The sequence below is a fragment of the Sapajus apella genome, unplaced genomic scaffold, assembly GCF_009761245.1.
Source record: "Sapajus apella isolate SASKATOON/1434 unplaced genomic scaffold, GSC_monkey_1.0 scaffold39, whole genome shotgun sequence".
Taxonomy (NCBI): Eukaryota; Metazoa; Chordata; class Mammalia; order Primates; family Cebidae; genus Sapajus; species Sapajus apella.
Genome location: NW_022436979.1, coordinates 17,069,773 through 17,090,940, shown reverse-complemented (window position 1 = coordinate 17,090,940; position 21,168 = coordinate 17,069,773). Strand labels below are relative to the sequence as shown.

General features: G+C 41.9%; 1 non-coding gene and 1 pseudogene across 1 annotated transcript; one reads left to right on the top strand and one right to left on the bottom strand.

The window, feature by feature from the left end:
- Positions 1 to 3,113: 3,113 nt before the first annotated feature.
- LOC116565306 lies at positions 3,114 to 3,254 on the bottom strand. Its single transcript, XR_004275373.1, has one exon. It is a non-coding gene; the product is annotated as a U4 spliceosomal RNA (small nuclear RNA).
- A 14,039-nt stretch (positions 3,255 to 17,293) lies between these two features.
- Positions 17,294 to 17,438, top strand: LOC116565334 (annotated as a pseudogene).
- The last annotated feature ends 3,730 nt before the right edge of the window (positions 17,439 to 21,168 follow it).

Genomic DNA, 21,168 nt, shown 5'->3' with positions numbered 1-21,168 from the left:
AACAGAGAGTAGGAGGGCACCCCGCACCTAGAAGACAGCAGAGTCATCGTACTGAAGATTTGGCGATAGACCTGAAACACTGCGTCCTGTGTTGAGAAAGCCTAGTCATCCAAGAACACATTCCAGAGGAGGCCAGCAGGATCTGCGTACTCGGCCTGCAAATCCACAGACTAAATCTCAGCCCTCTGGGAGAGAAGTTGAGCCCAGAGGCCTCTGAAGAGTCATGTCACCTCCAGCAGATGCAGGCCATTCTGGCAGTGGTCAAGTTGGGAAGACAGTACATGGATAGTCCATTTACATGTAATTACTGATATATTTGGAAGTAAATTTATCTATTTGTCCCATCTGTCTTATTTTATGTGTGTGTGTGTGTGTGTGTGTGTGTGTGTGTGTGTGTGTGTGTGAGACAGAGTCTTGCTCTGTCACCCAGGCTGGAGTGCAACGGCACCATCTCAGCTCACTGCAACTTTCGCCTCCCAGGTTCAAGCAATTCTACTGCCTCAGCCTACCAAGTAGCTGGGATTACAGGCACCTGCCACCATTCCCAGCTAATGCTTTTGTATTTTTAGTAGAGATGGGGTTTCAGGCTGACCTCAGGTAATCTGCCTCCCTAGGCCTCCCAAAGTGCTGGGATTACAGGCATGAGCCACTGTGCCTGGCCTACTATGTATTTTTTGTGTTGGTTAAACAGGAGGTTGAAATTACATTCCGTGTCATTCATTTTAAGAAACAATAGGACTGTATGATATGTCTTAGAGAAACTTCCTTCAAAATTGATACAAATTAACATGTCAGAGCTTAACATAAGCTTCAGATATTTGGAGAATGGTGGTATGTGCCCTATCTCATCCCTGGCGATGTTGCTGAATCAGTGAGATGTTGCTCTCTGCTCACTAGTCTTACTTCTCTACTTACTAGTTCACATCCCTGTCTCCTAAAAGGAGCACGGCCAAAGTCACACAGTGAGTCTCTGGTGGAAGTAGGCGCTAGATCTTCAGCGTTTTGATTTTCCATTGACTGCTCCAGACACTACACAATCCAGGAGCGTACCTGAGCCTTTTTCCTGCTCTGTCTGAGAGCGTTACCAGCATTCTGTGTCAGTGCACGGCCGCGATGCAGAAGGAGGCAGTGCACTCGCTCTCATTAATATGCTGAAAATATTTGCTCCCTGACATCTGTCATTTTGCATAACTATGAACACAAACCACAGACACCATCTGGGATGTCAGGGCAAAGGGGAGTGTGGCTGTTTGAAATTCCTTTCCAATTTAATTTCATAGTTTTAAAGAGCCCTGTTTTCTTCCATGATAATTATAGGGAAAATAATTAACAATTATCCTCTGATTGATAAAATTACTACAAATTAAGAAACAGTTATGAATACAATTTACAAATAATTATGTGGCAGGAGCATAAAAGTGCAAAACTAATGACATGAAATTAATTAAAGCTATTGAGAGATCATTTTTTCTATTTATTGGCTTTGGTTCCTTAAGGGCAGACTGTTCCAAGATGACTTACAACAACTACAATAATCATTGAGAAGGATATCTGAAGAGCGTGCTCACAAATATGAATGGTAAATGTGCTGGGTTTCAATGCCAGTGGCACACAGCTAGAGGTCTCAGCAAGACCTCCAGAGAAACAGAGCTATCTTAATACAAAGCGTTAAGACAATTGAAAGGAACATGAAGCACAGGGATGAATATGATGATATTCTTCACTAGACCAGTATTTCCTCACTGGAAGTTTTTGTTTTTTGAGACAGTCTCGCTCAATTGCCCAGGCTGGAGTGCAGTGGCATGATCTGGGCTCACTGCAATCTCTGCCTCCCAGGTTCAAGCAATGCTCCTGCCTTGGCCTCCAAAGTAGCTGGGACTACAGGCATGAGCTACCACGCCCGGATAATTCTTCGTGTTTTAGTAGAGACAGGCTTTCACCATGTTAGCCAGGCTGATCTTGAACTCCTGACCTTGTGATCCACCAGGCCTTGGTCTCTCAAAGTGCTGGGATTACAGGCATGAGCTACCACACCCAACCACCTTACTGGGAGTTGATGTCAGCAAAAAGAGCAGAGTGAGGACCTCTGAAAATTCTTGCTTCCATAGAAAGCAATGAGAAAATGGCAAAAATGAATAGAAGCAACTTTTCTCAGAAATCTGAAAATTAAAGTGTTGTAGCAATCCAGGGAGCATTTACTCAAGAAAATGGTTGAATCTTGGTAAGAACAATTAGCTTTACGGCATTTTCACTTGCCCTATTCCCATTCCCCTTTCTCTGGCGTTGTATTGGCCTTGAAAACAGCCTCCCAATCACAGTGAAAACCAGCAGCTTGGCAGCCACCAGAGGGGACAAAATGGGTTAGCTTTCTTCAAGGGCTTATTCTTTGAGAATTGTCATTGTTTCACCTGCTGGGTGGTTCCCTGAGAGACCCTGCTAACAAGACTGTCTTTATTTGACCTGACTCTGAGCTCACCTGATACCCTGCGGACATTCGTCAAAAACACTTAAAACCATTGTTTAACTTTGCAGCCTCCCAAAGCAGTGGATAACCGTTGGGGCAAATAATAGGCTAGTCAAAACATTTAAAAGGAAAAGGCTGGAGAGTGAAATGTTGATGGGGCTTTGAAAAGCTCCTGCATATTCCTGGGAACCTACAAGGCCACGTTGGGCTGTGCGCATGCCCAGCATGGTCTGCAGGCTCAAGAAAGACCTGAGAAAGCCCTGAGCTCTGACCTCTGCTGCCTCAAACCTCGGCACAATGAGGAAGTGAAGCCTAGGAGAGTTGTCAGCTGCCTGACTGAGTCCTAAAGGTGTGCCCAGCATACACAGATGGCCCACTGGCAATGACCAACAGGCTTATTGGTTTCAAGTGTCTAAGGAAATCACTCTGTAATCATTAGCTGACTAGTAAGCTCACTAAGCAGGAATTTCAGTGGCTACATACAACAAATACAAAGAATTCGTTCAGAGAAGTCTCTAAACAAACAAGCAAACAGCAAAAATATACACAAAAGCAATAATAACAAACTCTAGGGAGGGAGAGAATCCAATTTCCAGAGTTGCCATATTGTGCTATTTGAAGTGTAATCTTTTTTTGTTTTTTAATTCAGTCTCTGTAGAGACGGTCAAAAATTGCCAATGCCGACTATAATTCAAGATGTCATGGCAGAGTGTTGGGAAAAGTTTTCAATTAGCAATAATCGTGCCTTGGATAAACCTCATTGGCTACAATACTGCCATTGCACAAAGCTTGAAATGTAGTTTTCAACAAACATTGTAAGACATGCAGTCTTAGTCCATGCTGTCATTGTTTGCTGCTGTAACAGAATATTTGAGACTAGGTGACTAGTAATGAACAGAAATTTATTTGGCTAATGGCTTTAGAGGCTGGGAAGTCCAAGAGCATGGTGCTAGCATCTGGTAAGGGACTTTATACTGTGTTATCCCGTGGCAGAAGGCAGAAGGGCAAGAGAGAGTGAGAATGAGAGAGCCAAGGGGGACCAAACTCACTTTGATAACACACTGACCTTCATAATAACTGAACACTCCCATTACAATGATGTTAACTCATTTGTGAGGGCAGAGTCCTCATGACCTGATCACTTCTTAAAGTTCCCACCTCCCAACACTGTTGCATTGGAGATTAAGTTTCCAACACATCAATTTGGGGGGACACATTCAAACTACAGCACAGGCCAAGAAACAAGAAAGTATGACTCATGTGCAAGAAGGAAGCAATCAATGAAATTGTCCACAGTAAGCCCAGATGTTTAACTTACTAAAAATACTTTAAGTCAGCTATTTAAAATACGTCCTCAACAACTAAAGGAAACCATGTCTAAAGAACTAAAGGAAAGTATGAGAGTGATGTCTCACTAAACAGAGAATATCAATAGATATAAATTACTTTTTTAAAAGAAGCAAATAGAAATTCTGGAATTAAAATTTACAATAACTAAAATGAAAAAGTCATTAGATTGTCTCAACAGCAAATTTGAGACAGAAGGAAGAATCACCAAACTGAAGGTTGGTTAGTTGAGATTATCCAGTCTAAGAAACACACAGACGCCCAGAAAACCCTAAACTACAAGATGGCAAAGACACAAAAGCAGCCGATCCACCAGCTGAGAGTTCGTCCGCTTGCGAGGCTGAGCAGGGCAGGGCTGAGTAAATGTCGGCTTACCATCTCTACCATCATCCGGTTTAGTCATCCAACAAGAAGAAATAACAAATTCCAGCAATAAGAAATGAACAGAAGATTGGAGCTAAAGACCTTAAGTGCTTGCTTTTTGCCTGTTGACCAGATAAATAGAACTCTCTGCAGGATCTATGCAGCATGGGGTTTTTATTATTTTTACCTAAAGATGTCTCTTTTTGGTAATAACAAACGTGTTTTTTAAAAACACCTGGTTTTTCTCAATACAACTTTAAAGGTCTTTAAATTGTTTCGTATCTGGTCAAGTTGAGATTTTTCAGAACTTCATTTATAATTTGTAATAAAAGTTTACAACTTGATTTTTTTCAAAAAAAAGTCAACAAACTGCAAGCACCTGTTAATGAAGGTCTTAAATTAAAAACAAACGAAGAAAAATGAAAAGAGCCTCAGTGATATGTAGAATATCATCAAGCATACTGACATATACATAATAGGAATCTCAGAAGGTAAAAAGAGAGAGAAAAGCGAAGAAGAATTATTTGAAGACGTATGGCTGAAAACTTCCCGAATCTGGTGAAAAACATTCATCTTGGCCAGGCTCAGTGGCTCATGCCTGTAATCCCAGCACTTTGGGAGGCCAAGGCGGGTGGATCATCCGAGGTCGGTAGTTTGAGACCAGCCTGACCCAACATGAAGAAACCCCATCTCTACTAAAAATACAAAATTAGCTGGGCATGGAGGTGGAGGTTGCGGTGAGCTGAGACCGTGACATTGCACTCCAGCCTGGGCAACAAGAACAAAAAATGTATCTATGTATCCAGGAAGCTTAATGAACCCTGAGTAGAATAAACTCAAAGGAATGCACACTTAGACACATGATAAACATCAAAAGTGAAGATAGACAATCTTAAAAATAAGAAAGAAGCGACTCATGACATTCAAGAATTTCCCAATAAAATTAAAAGCTGATTTATTATCAAAAACCATGGGTAATAGAGGCAGTAGAATGTTATATTCAAAGTACTGAAGGAAAAAGACTCATTTAAGAATTTTTTTTTTTGAGACAGAGTTTCGCTCTTCTTGCCCAGGCGGGAGTGCAATGGCTCAATCTCAGCTCAATGCAACCACAGGTGTTTCCCTGGATCATGCTAACTTGAAGGGCGCAGTGGAGTCACAGTGTCAGAATCAGAACAGTGGCCCCTGATCTGCTGTGTGTATCATTGTATTGCTGGACATTTCTGGGTTCAGGAAGGCTGTGAAGTGTATTTTCACAGGGGTGTTTATCAAGGCATTCTTTTTCCTCCATCACTAGCACTCCTGGAATAAATCTTCCCCCGACTACACCACCTCCTCCCTCTCTGCCTCTAGTGTCTTACTCTGATGAGGTTCTAAAGCTGTCTTGCCTTTGCTGGCAGTTCTGTATAAAAATTCTAAGATATAGCTTTTTATGAACTCACTGCTTTTTGTACTTGTTACGAGTAAATATTTTGGAGTCAGAATGCCTATGTTGGAATTCCTTTTCTACAATTTAATGGCTGGGCATTCCTCCTCTGACAGCCTGTTTAATCTCTCTGTGTCTCCACTTTTTTATTTATACAAGGGAGATAAGGAAAATTACTGCATTTTATGATTGTTATAAGAATGAAATGAGACAATACCCGTAAAAGCTTAGCACAATGCCTAGCCCATATTAAACACACACTATAAATGAAGGCAGTAGTGGTAGTGATTACAGCCTCATTTTCCTAAGACTCCAACATCCAAAGGAAGCTGAACAGAAACTAACCCGTTCTCAGATGCATTCATCTTCAGCCTGGCATCTTGGATCTTGCCTAAACTTATGCACAAATTTCTGCCTCCCAGGTTCAAGCGATTCTCATGCCTCAGCCTCCTAAGTAGCTGGGATTACAGGCTCCCATCACCATACCTGGCTAATTTTTGTATTTTTAGTAGAGACAGGGTTTCGCTATGTTGGCCAAGCTGGTCTCGAACTCCTGACCTCAGGTGATCCACCCACCTCAGCCTCCCAAAGTGCTGGGATTACAGGCGTGAGCCACCACACCTGGCCTCTATGTGTAGATTTTTGTGTGGAAATCATTTAGGTAAATACCAAGGAGCACGATTGCTGAATCATATGGTAAAAATATGTTTCATTTTGCAAGAAACTGCCAAACTGTCTTCCAACGTGGCTGTACCATTTTGTATTTCCACCAGCAATGAATGACAGTCTCCGTTGCTCCACATCCCTGCCAGCATTTGGTATTGTCATTGTCAGTGTTTAGATTTTTGCCACACCCTCCAGGTATGTAGTGGTATCTCGTTGTTTTAATTTGCAATTCTCCAGTGACATATGATGTTGATCATTCTTTCATAGGCTTATTTTGCCATCTGTATATATTTTTTCTGTTATGTGTCTGTTTAGGTCTTTTGCTTATTTTTGACTCCTTTCAATTAGGCTATTTTTTTAGAGCAGTTTTAGGTTTACAGTATGTATAGATCTTTTCAGATTGCCTTCTTTCACTTAGTAATATGCATTGAAGCTTCCTTCATATCATTTCATGAAAACAGTTGAATGCAATGACTTAATTTCTAAGCCTGTGGATATTTGCTTTATAGTGTTTCAGTAGTTTAAAAAACTGGAGAGTCCACACTCCAAAAATTCTAATTGCTTCCTGGTATGCTTCATTGCAATACCCATGTGTATCCTTTTCTTTTGTAATAATTTACTGACAAAGTTGACTGCCCAGTCGCCTGCAGTTCCTGTCCCAGGGCTCCGGAGACAGAGAGTTAGCATTTGTGCGGACGCTGCAGGGATGGGCTCTGGAGACAGAGAGGCAAGCAGCTCCCCACCTCCTTGTCCTGGCGATGTCCCCATGTGAAGCCCCTCATTTTCTCATGGCTGCAGCCACTGCCACCATCACCCCCGCTGCAGCAGCCCCTGTTGTCACCACTGATTAAGGCCCAGGTCCTGACCTGGTTACCTGGGGACTCCACAGTGTCCCTGGCTGCCTGGTCGTTGTTCAGTGCCTGGACACTTGGCATATCTCCACTGGGCACATGTAAGTTCCACTGCCCCCGTAGACTTCACTTCCAAAACACACATGAAAAGATAAAATTAAACGCTTTGGCTGGGTGCAGTGGCTCATGCCTGTAATCCCAGCACTTCGGGAGGCCGAGGCGGGCAAATCACTTGAGGTCAAATGTTCCAGACCAACCTGGCCAACATGGTGAAACCCCATCCCTACTAAGTACAAAAATTAGCCGGGCGTGGTGGCAGGTGCCTGTAGTCTCAGCTACTTGGGAGGCTGAGGCGTGAGAATTGCTTGAACCTGGGAGGCAGAGGTTGCAGTGAGCTGAGATGGCACCACCGCATTCCAGCCTGGGTAACAGAGCAAAACTCCGTCTCAAAATAAATAAATTAATTAATTCATTAAGGTAAACTAAGTTAAAAATTCTAAGATGGTGACAATAGAGCATTAAACTAAGTATTGTGCCAAGCAAAAGAAGCCACTCACAAAAGACCACATATAAAACGACTCCATTTATATGAAACCAAAGTCACACACTCGTGAAGCCAGCCCAGGTTTTCACTCACATTTCCCAACTGTGGGGCCATCTCCCATCAGTAGCACCTGAGGGCCACTGGGGGTGGTGGCAGGGGTCTTTTACCCTGTGCACCCTCAACTGCTGTCACCCGGGGCAGTCACCCCACCTCCTCCATGGACTCCTGCATGTGGCAGGAAGTCCTTGAGCGGTACCCTGACTGTCTCCTTCACGGAGTTTTGACACTATTGTTCCACAATGCTGACGCCGATGGGCCCTTCCAATCCAACAGACCCTTCCAGTTCATACCCTCCCTGTGTCCCATCGCCGACCTGCCTGTTTTGCCAGCTAAAAGACGGATATCCTTGCAGGAATGGGACCACTCTTCTCTCTACCACAGGACCCTCACCTGTCCTCCTTGCTGCTGCTGGTGTCTGGAAAGTCAAGTTACAGACAGCATCGAAGAGATCACACTCTAGCAATGCAGGGGGTGGAGTCTAAAGAGGACGCGTTTGGATGGTGTGTGGTTCCATGCTTAGGTGGCAATATTCCAAACAGAAACGTGAGCCTGATTGGAAAACAAATCATTGTTCAAATTCTCCTACATATTCTGGGTGAGACTTGCATTTGTGGTCATCATTAATGAAGCCCAGTAACAGTCTTGGAGGGAGTCATTGGGAGCCCAGTGGACGATGAGTAATGCTGTAATCGGATAGGTGGTTTTACAGAACTGCAGACCAGACAGTCTACAACCTTCCAGTCCACTCCGTTTCTGAAGAGCCATAGCATTTAAGTAACAGCGCTGCTACTGTTTTCTCATGAAGGGGGGCATGGAAGCTGTTAGGAAGGGGACATTTGACAATAAAGAAGACAAAGAGATGATCCCTGGACCTGAACAAAAAGCAGTGGTGCTTGGACACTGAGAATTACATGCCCTGACTGATTGGACAACAGAAAAATACTTTAATCTCTATTTTCTAGCCACTGTTGAAAATCTTCATCAATAAATCGCCATATCTCATATGGGTACATGAATTTTGAAATGCATTGTAAAAATTCAGTTATATAGACAAGGGACATGCAAAAAATATTTATACACAATTCACAGGTGGTAGGGGTAACCGTAACCTCCTCCATGAGATTATCGACTTATGGAGAAGAGGAATTGTGTCTGCATTGTATGCCATGTATCCCCAGAACCCTAATAATAAGTTGAATGTACTGTTCACATAACAACTTCCAGTGAAATCTGTGGGTCTCTCTAAATGATTGTGTTGTACAAAAATTGCTTGAAAGTTATTGCAATAATTGGGACTGGGAATTTTTTTGCAAAATAGGGGTTTCTATATTGGTATTTCACATAAGCAAAATTGGAATCATTTAGCTCTTGTCAGGTGCAGTTGATAACTTACAGAACACCTGCTATGTTTTAGGCACTTTTTCATACATTATTTCAGTTCACCATTCTGACAATCAGTACAACATCTGCATTCACAGTGTAATAAGTAGACATGATATCCTGGTGTTGGTTTAGCAGAGCAAGCATGAACACACGGCACTTGGGTTTCTAGGGCATTCTAATGCCTGTGTCTGACAGCCGCTGGTGCCCTCCACCCACACCCCACTTGCCTCTACATTTTATGCTACAACGTTTGATTCTAAATCCTTCCCTTACTCCAATCAGCCTGTAACTGCTTTGACACTGCCGTTCTTTTGTAGGACCGTTGACACTGTTCACCTGGATTGTAACAGCGGCGATTCAGCAGCTCCTATTGCTGTTACGGCCAGTGTTATAAAAGTGTTAATCTTCAGGCAATAAAATAGCATCATTCACGAAAATGATTATTGGCAGGTGAGTTACACGTCTCTGCAAAAATTGATCCAGGTTATGTTTGCAAATGAGTCCCAGGTGTCCTTTATAGGCAGTGAGTCCTCGCTTCTAGAAGGACCCGTTTTAGATCCTTCATCTCTCCGCAGCCTGAGACTCCCTGCAAATACCTCCTCTCCATGGTGGGAGTTGGGCAGTCATTGGAAAGCTTTGGATCGAGAGAGTGGATTGCATTTTGGGTGATCTGGAAGTTCCTGGCTATTTAGGACATCCCTTGTTGAAATATCACAGGATAAATATTGCATCGACTCAGCTGAAGCATCACTGACAGGCTTCTAAGAGCATGCTATGTTAGTAAAACCAGAAGTCTGTTGGAAGTGTGATGTATGCAAATATCAGAGGAAAGTCTCTACTAACCCAGAAAAGCCTGAATAAAACACTGCACAATCTATAACTCATGTTCTGTATCATAATTCATACCCAGACTTTCAAGTAAATTATACTTCAGCGAGGGTTTAAAAGTTATTGCAGAGTCTATGTAACAGCCAAGATATTTCAAGATTATGTATGAGCCACTATTTTTTCTTATAGAACATTTTGTGTTGTCTGTCAGCTGATAGATAAGCAAATTGTGATATATGCATGCAATGGAATACTATTTGTCAATAAAAAGAAACGAAGTACTGATATGGGCTACAACATAGAGGAACCTTGAAAACATTGTAATAGGTGAAATAAGCTAACCACAAGAAACTACATATTGTGTGATCCATTTCTATAAAACGTTCAGAACAGGTAAATCTATACAGATAGAAAGTTATTGCTGGTTGCACAATCTGGTGAATGTATGAAAAAACATTGAACTGTACACTTTATTTTTATTTATTTATTTTCATTTAATTTTTTTCAGAGACAGGGTCTTGCTCTGTCATCCAGGCTGGAGTGCAGTGGTGTGATCATAGCTCACTGCAGCCTCAACCTCCTGGGCTCAAGCAATCCTCCCGCCTCAGCCTCCTGAGTAGCTGGGACTACAGGCATGTGGCACCCACCTGACTAATTTTTTATTTTATTGTATTTATTTATTTTGTATAGACAGAGTCTTGCTATGTTCCCCAGGCTGGTCTCAAACTCCTGGCCTTAAGCGATCTTCCCACCTTGGCCTCCCAATGTGTGGGGCTTACAGGCGTGAGCCACCTCGCTCCGCCAAATTGTACACTTTCGATAAGTGATTATTGTATGATATGTGATTTACATCTTAATGCAACTATTAAAAATTTGGGGTTGTTTTTGGCCAGGCACGGTGGCTTATACCTGTAATCCCAGCACTTTCAGATGCAGGTGTGGGTGGATCACCTGAGGTCAGGAGTTCAAGACCAGCCTTGCCAACATGGTGAAACCCAGTTTCTACTGAAAATACAAAAATTAGCCTGGTATAGTGGCGGGCACCTGTAGTTCCAGCTACTCGGGAGGCTTAGACAGGACAATCACTTGAACCCAGGAGGCAGAGATTGCAGTGAGCCAAGATCGTGCCATTGCACTCCAGCCTGGGCAACAGAGCAAGACTATTTCAAAAAGAAAAAGAAAATATTGGGGGTTTTAAAGTATTAATGGATTACTACAAATTAGAATTTAACTCTAAAAATGGGAAAAGTCTCAGTTCAGAGCTAGGTCATTTAGATCAATAACTTTAGGTTAAGGCCACATAGTACTGAACGTGACTATTAAAAGGGCAGAGTTATAAATAGGCGGGTTCGCATGTTCCTCTGTAACAAGTTCCGCTCTGTAACATGATGACGGTTCATCGTGGACACCTTGTCAAATTCTGAAGTGAAGTTCTAAAGAAAGCTGTGACAACACTAAGGAGGTGAGACTGTGCTGTGGGACACGCTCCCAGAAGTGAAAGCTTAGAAATGAAGCTGAGAGTTGGTGAATCTGCAAGATTTATGGCTCATGTTAAAATATGCTAACACAACTGTAAAGTGATACACCACCAAATTGCACTCTGTCTTCTTACACAACACTGTTTAAGCTGTCAGGCACAGTCTTTTGCGAGAATTAACTGCCACGTGTTAAATTGAAATGGAGCCTCCTGCGACTTGACGGAGCCCTTTCGGAGGCAGTACAAAATGTTCTTTGACCAGCTTGCAGGAGACACAGAACAGGCTCTCCAACACATCTTCAGCCAAAACAGTGGAAGCTGTTTGAAAAAATTAATTCGTGGAGTCCACCAATAAAGCCTTAGGGATCTCGCAGTGTTATATTCAACTTCATTTAATCCTTTAGGACAAGCACAAAGGAACGATATGCCTTTACTTATCAAAGCACAACCTGGCTTTAACATCTTTTGAGCAGGATCTTAAAAGGTCATAAATTGAGAATATTGCCTCAGGAAGGTCTTTCTCTATCATTCTGTTTTTTTTTGTTTTTGTTTTTTTGAGATGGAGTCTTGCTCTGTTGCCAGGCTGGAGTGCAATGGTGCCATCTCGGCTCACTGCAATCACCGCCTCCTGGGTTCAAGCAATTCCCCTGCCTCAGTCTCCTGAGCAGCTGGGACTACAGGTGCATGCCACCACGCCTGGCTAATTTTTTTGATCGATTTTTTTTTTTTACGGTTTTATTTTAGTAGAGATGGGGTTTCACCATGTTGGCCAGGATGGTCTCAATCTCCTACCTTGTGACCCACCCACCTCGGCCTGTTTGTTTCTTATGTGTCTCTGCTGGAAGTTACAAAGGTTGAAATTGCTTCTTGAAATACATGGAGGTCCAACCATCTTTCAGGAACCTCCATTTTCTGGGCAAATTTTGCCTCGTAGTTACAGGTCAATAGAGCATGAGCTCTCTATGTGATGAGCCATCAAGATTGGTTTAAAGGGCCAGGCGAGGTGGCTCATGCCTGTAATCCCAGCACTTTGGGAGGCTGAGGGGGGCAGATCATTTGAGCTCAGGAGTTCAAGACCAGCCTAGCCAATATGGTGAAACACCGTCTATACTAAAAATACAAAAATTAGCCAGGTGTGGTAGTGCACGCCTGTAGTCTCAGCTACTTGGGGGCCTGAGACAGAAAAATTGCTTGAACCCAGGAGGTGGAGGCTGCAGTGAGCTGAGATGGCACCATTGCACTCCAGCTGGGCAACAGAGCGAGACTCTGTCTCCAAAAAAAAAAAAAAAATGGATTGGTTAAAAGCCAGCCTCCTCTGTTTGTGTTGTTGTTTCTGGCTGACTTTTAGGGGCCTTCTATCCTCTCTCTAGAGCAGTGGTAACAAAATTTTTTGGCATCAGGCACTGGTTTTGTGGAAGACAGTTTTTCTGTGAATGGGGCTGGGGGTTGGTGGGTGGGGGTTGGTTTCGGGATGATTCAAGTGCATTACATTTATTGTGCACCTTATTTCTATTGTAATATATAATGAAATAATTACACACTCACCATAATGCAGAATCGGGGGGAGCCCTGAGCTTGCTTTCCTGCAACTAGATGGCCCCATCTGGGGGTGAAGGGAGACAGTGACAGACCATCAGGCACTAGATTCTTATAAGGAGCACGCAGCCTAGATCCCTCACATGCACAGTTAACGACACGTGAGAATCTAATGTACCGCTGATCTGAGGAGGTGGAACTCAGGCTGTAATACGAGTGATGGGGAGCAGCTGTAAATACAGAGGAAGCTTCCGTGTGACCCTGGGGCTGGGGACCCCTGCTCTAGAGTGCCTTTGAATCTTGTCATGGTCCTGGCCTCCTAGGAAGACAGTCAAGAGTCACATGTCTACGAGCTCTGCCTGAATCAGGAAGAGCCTCCATAGAAATTTCTGCCTATTTATTTTTCCCTCTGAACCTTCTGGAATCTTCAGCAATGACCTCAGGACTACTTTTACTAATGCAATCCTTCTGCATTTTGAATTCATGACATAGTGTTTGATATTCTGCATTTCAAACTCTCACTTTCTGTAATTTAAAACACCTGTGGTCACATGCTATCAGTCACCTGTTCTTCAGTAGACAGCCCGCTTTTTTCATTTATTATCTCTGACTAGGAATTTCAGAGAGCTGCTTTTCATGGCTTCGTGTTCCTTCCACCCTGAAGGATTCTATCTTAAGGAGTGTTTTCTAGTCTGATTTATGCTGGAGCCACTGATTTTAACAACACTAGCTTTCCCTTTGTCTGCCTGTCTCTTTATGTCCACAGCTCTCATTCTCATCTGCCTCTCGTTTAAAACTGTCATAAAATTAGAACGGTAACTCACTATTCTCTATAGCTTTAGGATATTTTATGTTCCCTCTTCTTAATTCAGGAAATGGTTTGATCTAACACCATTTATTCCAAACCTTTATTCATTAAACAAATGAATTAACAAATTAGATTCATTCTAATCTAACTTTATCTTTTTAGTGGATTTATTCGTACCAGTTACATTGGTAGAGTTATCTTTCATTATTAGTTAAAAAATGGGCAGTCTTGTCGATTTAAATTCAAATTTTAAAAATGGGAGAAAGAAGATGAAAAGGACATTAAGGAGATAAAGACCAGGTAACTAAGAAATCAATTCTAACTTTGTAAATCTCTAATCCTTGAAATTCTACATGGCAGATGAGTGAAACATTTCATGTCTTTAAGGCAATATTTATTCAAAAGGCTAATTTTAAAAATTTTATAATAGCTTTATTAAGATGTATTTCACATGCCATACAATGCACACATTGAAAGTGTGTAATTTAGTGGTTTTTAATATATGCACAGTGTTGCACAACCATCATGAAATCATTTTAGAACATTTTATCAACCTCAAAGCAACTGGGTACACACTGGCAGTCATTCCTCATTCCCCATCCCTCCTCCCTTGTCTCTCGTGCTCTAGACAACACAATCTACTTGTGTCTTTTTCTTTTTGAAACAGAGTTTTACTCTTCTTGCCCAGGCTGGAGTGCAATGGCGGGATCTGGGCTCACTGCAACCTCCGCCTCCCAGGTTCAAGCAATTCTCCTGCCTCAACCTCCCAAGTAGCTGGAATTACAGGCACGTGCCACCACGCTGAGCTAATTGTGTATTTTTAGTAGAGACAGGGTTTCTCCACGTTGGTCAGGCTGGTCTCGCACTTCTGACCTCAGGTGATCCACTGGCATCGGCCTCCCAAATTGCTGGGATTACAGGCATGAGCCACCGCACCTGGCCTCTACTTTGCGTCTCTATGGATTTGATTATTCTGGACTTTTCCTATAAATGGAATTATGCCATATGTAGTCCTTTGTGACTGGTTTCTTTCACTGAGCATCATGTTTTCAAGGTTTATCACGTTGTACGTGTATCACCACTGCATTTCTTTTTGTTGCTGAATAATATTCCATTGTACGGATAGACCACATTTTATTGATCTAGTCTTCAGCTGCTGGAGGTTAGGGCTGTTAAAGCTTTTTAGCTATTGTGGTGATGCTGCTAGGAACACTTGTGTGCAAGTTTTGTGTGAACATAGGCTTGAAGTTCTCTGAAGTATAGAACTAAGAATGGAATTCTTGGTCACATGGCACCTCCGCGTCTCCCTTTGAGGAAGTGCCCGACTGTTTTCCACGTGGCTGCACCGTTTTATGTCCCCACCCACAGCGTGTGAAGGTTTCAGTTTCTCCACCTTCACCAACACTTGTTACTACATCTCTTTTTTCATCATAGCCGTCCTCGTAGGTGTTAAGTGCTACTTCATAAATATATGGTACATACATATTTATTTATGGTACATACATAAATAAATACCAAGTAGCTATTTATTTATGTATGTAGAGAGGGAGTCTTGCTCTGTTGCTCAGGCTGGAGTGCAGCAGCGAAATCTCGGCTCACTGCAAACCCCACCTCCTGGGTTCAAGTGATTCTCCCGCCTCAGCCTCCTGAGTAGCTGGGATTACAGGTGCCCGCCACTGCGCCTGGCCAATTTTTGTATTTTAGTAGAGACAGGGTTTCACTATGTAGGTCAAGCTGATCTTGAACTCCTGACCTCAAATGATCCACCCTCCTTGACCTTTCAAAGTGCTAGGATTACAGGAGTGAGCCATCGTGCGTGGCCAGGCTACTTATTTTTAATATTAGGTATTGAAAGGTAGTGGACCTTCACAGATTTAAAAAAAAAAAAAAAAGACATTGCCAGTTATAGTTACCTTTATCATCTGATAGATTGATGTTCATTGTGCTAATTCCATTGTCTTTTAGAGCAGCATTTCCCAATCTTTTCTCTTTCATAAGCCACGTCCTATTAGGAAAATATTGAAAGTACATGCCACTGGGAGGTTCTCATATACTTCCTAGATTGAGGATTATTAGGAAAATATTGAAAGTGCATGCCACTGGGAGGTTCTCATATACTTCCTAGATTGAGGATTATCTTAACCTTTATCTGAAACTTTTTGATTACACAGATCAGTTAAATAAAATTGCCAACTTGGTGTTTGGCCATTTACCAACTCCATTAACATGATTTCATCAAAGAAAGGACATTTAACCCTCAAAAGAATAGAATAACATTTTACGCTAAAGAGTCTTTTTCAAGACTATTTTATCTACAGCCCCCCACCCCCAGCCAACCACTCAACTGTCTTTAATTTCCGGTATAAAAATTCTAGTTTCTCTAGGCTGGGCATGGTGGCTTATGCCTGTAATCCCAGCACTTTGGGAGGCCAAAGTGGGTGGATCATGAAGTCAAGAGATCAAGACCATCCTGGCCAACATGGTGAAACCCCATCTCTACTAAAAATATAAAAATTAGCCAGGTGTGGTGGTGCACACCTGTGGTCCCAGCTACTTGGGAGGCTGAGGCAGGAGAATCGCTTGAATCTAGGAGGTGGAGGTTGCAGTGAGCCAAGATGGTGCCACTGAACTCCAGCTTGATGACAGAGCGAGACTCCATCTCTAAATAAATAAATAAAATTCTAGTTTCTCACGTGGCTTCCCATAAAACCTCTGGTGAGGACTTGCATTGGAATAACATTACGGATACTGTAGCAGGCAAGTGGCCCTCTCTGATAAGTCTATAGTCCAACAGGCAGGCAAGTGGGGGCATGAACAGAGAAGCCATGGAGATGGGGATGCTGTCTAAGCCTGAGCCAAGAGTATTCCTATAGCCCCCTCTGTTCTATTTCAGGCAGATCTGTACCCCAAAATACTGGCCCTGCCTAGCTTCATAATCTCAGTATAAAATTTTTCTTCTCTGATGCAAGCCAAAACCATGAGATTAAATGTTGGTAGGAGACTTCCCAGTGGAGGCATCAGTGGGGTACATCTGGCACATACGGGTCACTTTCGGCCTTTGTAGAAATGGGACCATATGCCGTAATGTACCACATGATGCGATGTCAGAAAATTGCAAGCACTCATATGGAGGATTCTTGCTTGTAAAATTGATCCTGAGACTATCACTTAGACCTCTAGGTCCAACTATCAATTTCCAGGGGATACAAGAGTTTGCAGAACAAGTCAAATGATACCGCAAGGAAACCATCAGCCAATGCAGATTGCGGAAGTCTGAGACAAATGACCCATTTTCTTTAACATACTACAGCATGTGGAAAAGGGACTTATAGAATAAAAGAGACTTGGAGATGCAGCAACCAAATATAATTTGTGATTCTCATTTGTATCCTGATTCAAACAAATCATGTGTAAAAAGGCATTTTTAAGATGAAGTAGAGCAATTCACATATGATCTGAATATTAGATTACATTCAGGAATGGTTATTAATTTTCTTGAGTGATAAATGGCAAAGGGATGATTTTTTTTAAGTCTTTACTCTCTTTTTGTGGTTCGCAAGTGTGATGATTTTGTTTTCATGTTAATGAGTGAGATGAACCTTGTTAATGAACCTGGTTTGCATGTTAATGAGTGAGTCTCCCTCACACATTGTTACCACATCAGCACCACATGACCCGTCCAATGTGAAAAAAAAATCCTTTCTGATTATCACTTAGACATGCACACTGAAGTATTTATAAGACACATGTTGTCTGAGATTTCTTTCAAAATACTCAAGAAGGCTGAGCATGGTGGCTCACACCTGCCGTCCCAGCACTTTGGGAGGCTGTGGCAGGAGGATCACTTGAGCCCAGGAGTTTGAGACCAGCCCTGACAACATAGCAAGACCCCATTCTACAAAAAATTTAAAAATTAGCTGGGCTTGGTGATGTGTGCCTGTAGTCCCAGCTACTTGAGAGGCTGAGGTGGGAAAATTGCTTAAGCCTGGGACATTGAGGCTGCAGTGAGCCATGATCGTGCTATTGCACTCCAGCCTGGGTAAAGCTAAAAAAAATTTTTTTTTAAATTCCCAAGAAAAAAAGAGTTATATTGGGAAAATGGATGAAAATTAATTGACAGAAAAATTAATATAAACAGACCCAGAAATGAGACAAATGGTAGAATAAGTGGCCAAGGACTTCAAGATAATAACTATACCTATATTGTAAAAGTTGACCATGGTAGAGAAAGGCATGCCCATGTTAAAAAGAGACATGGGAAATAGTTTTAGAGACTCAATTAAAAGTTTCAGAAATAAAAATTAATGTCCAAAATAAAAAATATACTGGATAAAATTAATGACAGATTAGAAAGTGCAGAAGAAAAGATTAGTAAATGTGAATATTTAGCAGTACAAACTAGCCAACCTGAAACACACAGAGAGGAAAAAAGACTGAAAAAAAAAATAAAAGTGAGCTATGGGACAAATTCGGTTATTCTAGTATATGTGTAATTGTGTAAGTGGAGTTTGGTGAGAGGAAGAGGCAGAGGATCATAAAAAATATTTGAAGATTGGCCAGGCGTGGTGGCTCACACCTGTAACCCAGCATTTTGGGAGGCTGAGGAGGGCAAATCACAAGATCGGGAGTTGGAGATCAGCCTGACCAACATGGAGAAACCCCATCTCTACTAAAAACATAAAGTTAGCCAGGGGTGGTGGTGCATGTCTGTAATCCCAGCTACTCGGGAGGCCGAGGCAGGAGAATTGCTTGAACCCAGGAGGTGGAGGTTGTGGTGGCCCAAGATCGTGTCATCGCACTCCAGCCTGGGCAACAGGAGCGAAACTCTGTCTCAAAAAAAAAAATTTAAGAAACAATAGGCAAAACATTTCTAAATTTAATGCAAACTATTAATACCCAAGTTTAAGAAACTTAACAAAGCCCAACACAAGAAATGTAAAGAAGACTACAATAAAATATATCAAAATCAAGTTGTTAAATCTACAAATAAAGAGGAAAAAAAAGCAACCAGGAAGAAAATACAGGTATGGAGCAATAAAGACAAGAATGACAGCAAACTTCTTGTTGGAACTAATAGAAACCAGAAGACAGAGGCAAAGCACCCTTATAGTACTAAAAGACAAAACAAAGCAACACTGTCAACTTAGATTCTTATGTCCAGTAACAATGTCTTCAAAAGCAAAATTAAAATAAATACTTTTTCAGACATGCAACCAAAAGAATTAATCACCCGTAGACCTACACCATAAGAAATGTTAAGAGAAGTCCCTCAGGCAAAAGTATAATGCCAGGTAGAAATCTGGTTTTACACAAAGGAATAAAGAACACCAGAAATGGCCATTGTGTAGGGGGTATAGGAGGGAGCAGGGGAAGTTAATACAAAAGACTTTTCTCTTGCATTTAAAAATTGTCTTTGAAACGTAATTTTGTAAAGCAAAAATAACCACACTGTATTGTGGGGTTTATAAATAGAAGTAAAATTTTTGACAAGAACACAAAGGCCAATCCAGGACACTGAATTTATTGTTGCAAGTATACATGAAACGACCTAACATTGCATGATGGTAGATGATGATAAGTTAAAATGCTTATCGGAGGTTGGCAAACGTTTTCTGTAAAGGCTCAGGTAGTAAATATTTTAGTCTTTGCAGGCTTTATGGTCTCTGTCACAACTACTCAAGTCTACTGTTTTCTTATTCTATTTTTATTTTTACTTTTTTTTTTTGGAACAGGGTTTTGCTCTGTTGTCCAGGCTGTTGTACAGTGGTGTGATCACAGCCCACTGCAGCCTTAAGCTCCTGAGCTCAAGCAATCCTCATCGCAGCCTCCAAGTAGCTGGGGCTACAGGTGCATGCCACTACACCCAGCTCATTTTTTTTTTTAATAGTGTCTCCCTATGTGACCCAGGCTGGTCTTGAACTCCTCCCGTGATCCTCCCACCTCAGCCTCCCAAAGTGCTGGGATTACAGATGTGAGCTACTGCACCCACCCTCAATACTGTGGTTGTAGAGCAAAAGCAGCCAGAGGCAATAAATACACTAATGGGTGTGGGTGTATTTCAATAAAACTTTATTTACAATAACAGGTGGCAAACAGATTTGGCTCTAGGGCTATAGTTTGCCAGTCCCTGAAATGTACTATAAACCCCAAACCCATCATTAAAAAAAAGAGAAGTACATAGCTAACAAACCAACAGACAGATAAATGAAATTATAGAAAATACTCAACAAATTCAAAAGAAGGCAAAGTGAAGACTGCAATAAACAGAAAACAAATAGTAAGAGAGTAGGCTAAACCTAAGCATACTGATAATCACATTAAATGGACTACCAGTCATTAAATGATATAAATCAGAATGGAAGGGGAAAAAAGGCCCGATTACATGCCCCCTACAATAAAAGCACTTTAAGGGCCGGGCGCGGTGGCTCAAGCCTGTAATCCCAGCACTTTGGGAGGCCGAGGCGGGTAGATCACGAGGTCAAGAGATCGAGACCATCCTGGTCAACACAGTGAAACCCCATCTCTACTAAAAATACAAAAAATTAGCTGGGCATGGTGGCGCGTGCTTGTAATCCCAGCTACTCGGGAGGCTGAGGCAGGAGAATTGCCTGAACCCAGGAGGTGGAGGTTGCGGTGAGCCGAGATCGCGCCATTGCACTACAGCCTGGGTAACAAGAGCGAAACTCCGTCCCAAAAAAAAGCACTTTAAATATGAAGAAAATAATAGGCTATAAGTAAAAAGATAGACAAAGATTCACCTTGGTAACAGTAATGAAAAGAAAGCTGAAGTACTACATAAATATCAAAGTTGATTTCATACCATGGAATATTCTCAGAATAAATAGAATCATTTCACATTGATAAAGGGGTCAATTCATTAAAAAAAATAGCAATCTTAAATATTTATGCATGTAATAACAGAGCTTTAAAATGCATATAGCAAAACTGGTAGAATTGAAAGGAGAAATAGACAATTCCACAGTTATATTAAAATATTTCATTTTTTGAGAGGGAGATTCTTTTTTTTGCTTTCGTTGCCTAGGCTGGAGTATAATAGCGCAATCCTAGCTCACTGCAACCTCCCCTTCCCAGGTTCAAGTGATTCTTCTGCCTCAGCCTCCCGAGTACCTGGGACTACAGGCATGTGCCTCCGCGCTAATTTTTCTGTAGTTTTAGTAGAGACAGGGTTTCTCGATGTTGGTCAAGATGAGCTCAAACTCCCGACCTCAGGTGATCCCCTGGCCTTGGCCTCCAAAAGACCTGGGATTACAGGCGTGAACCACCGCACCTGGCCTATACTGAAATATTTCAACACTCTCTCTCAGTTATTGATAGAATAAACAGACACAAAATCAGTAAGCATATACAAGATTTCAACAACATGATCAACCAACTTGACCTGATTGAAATCCCAC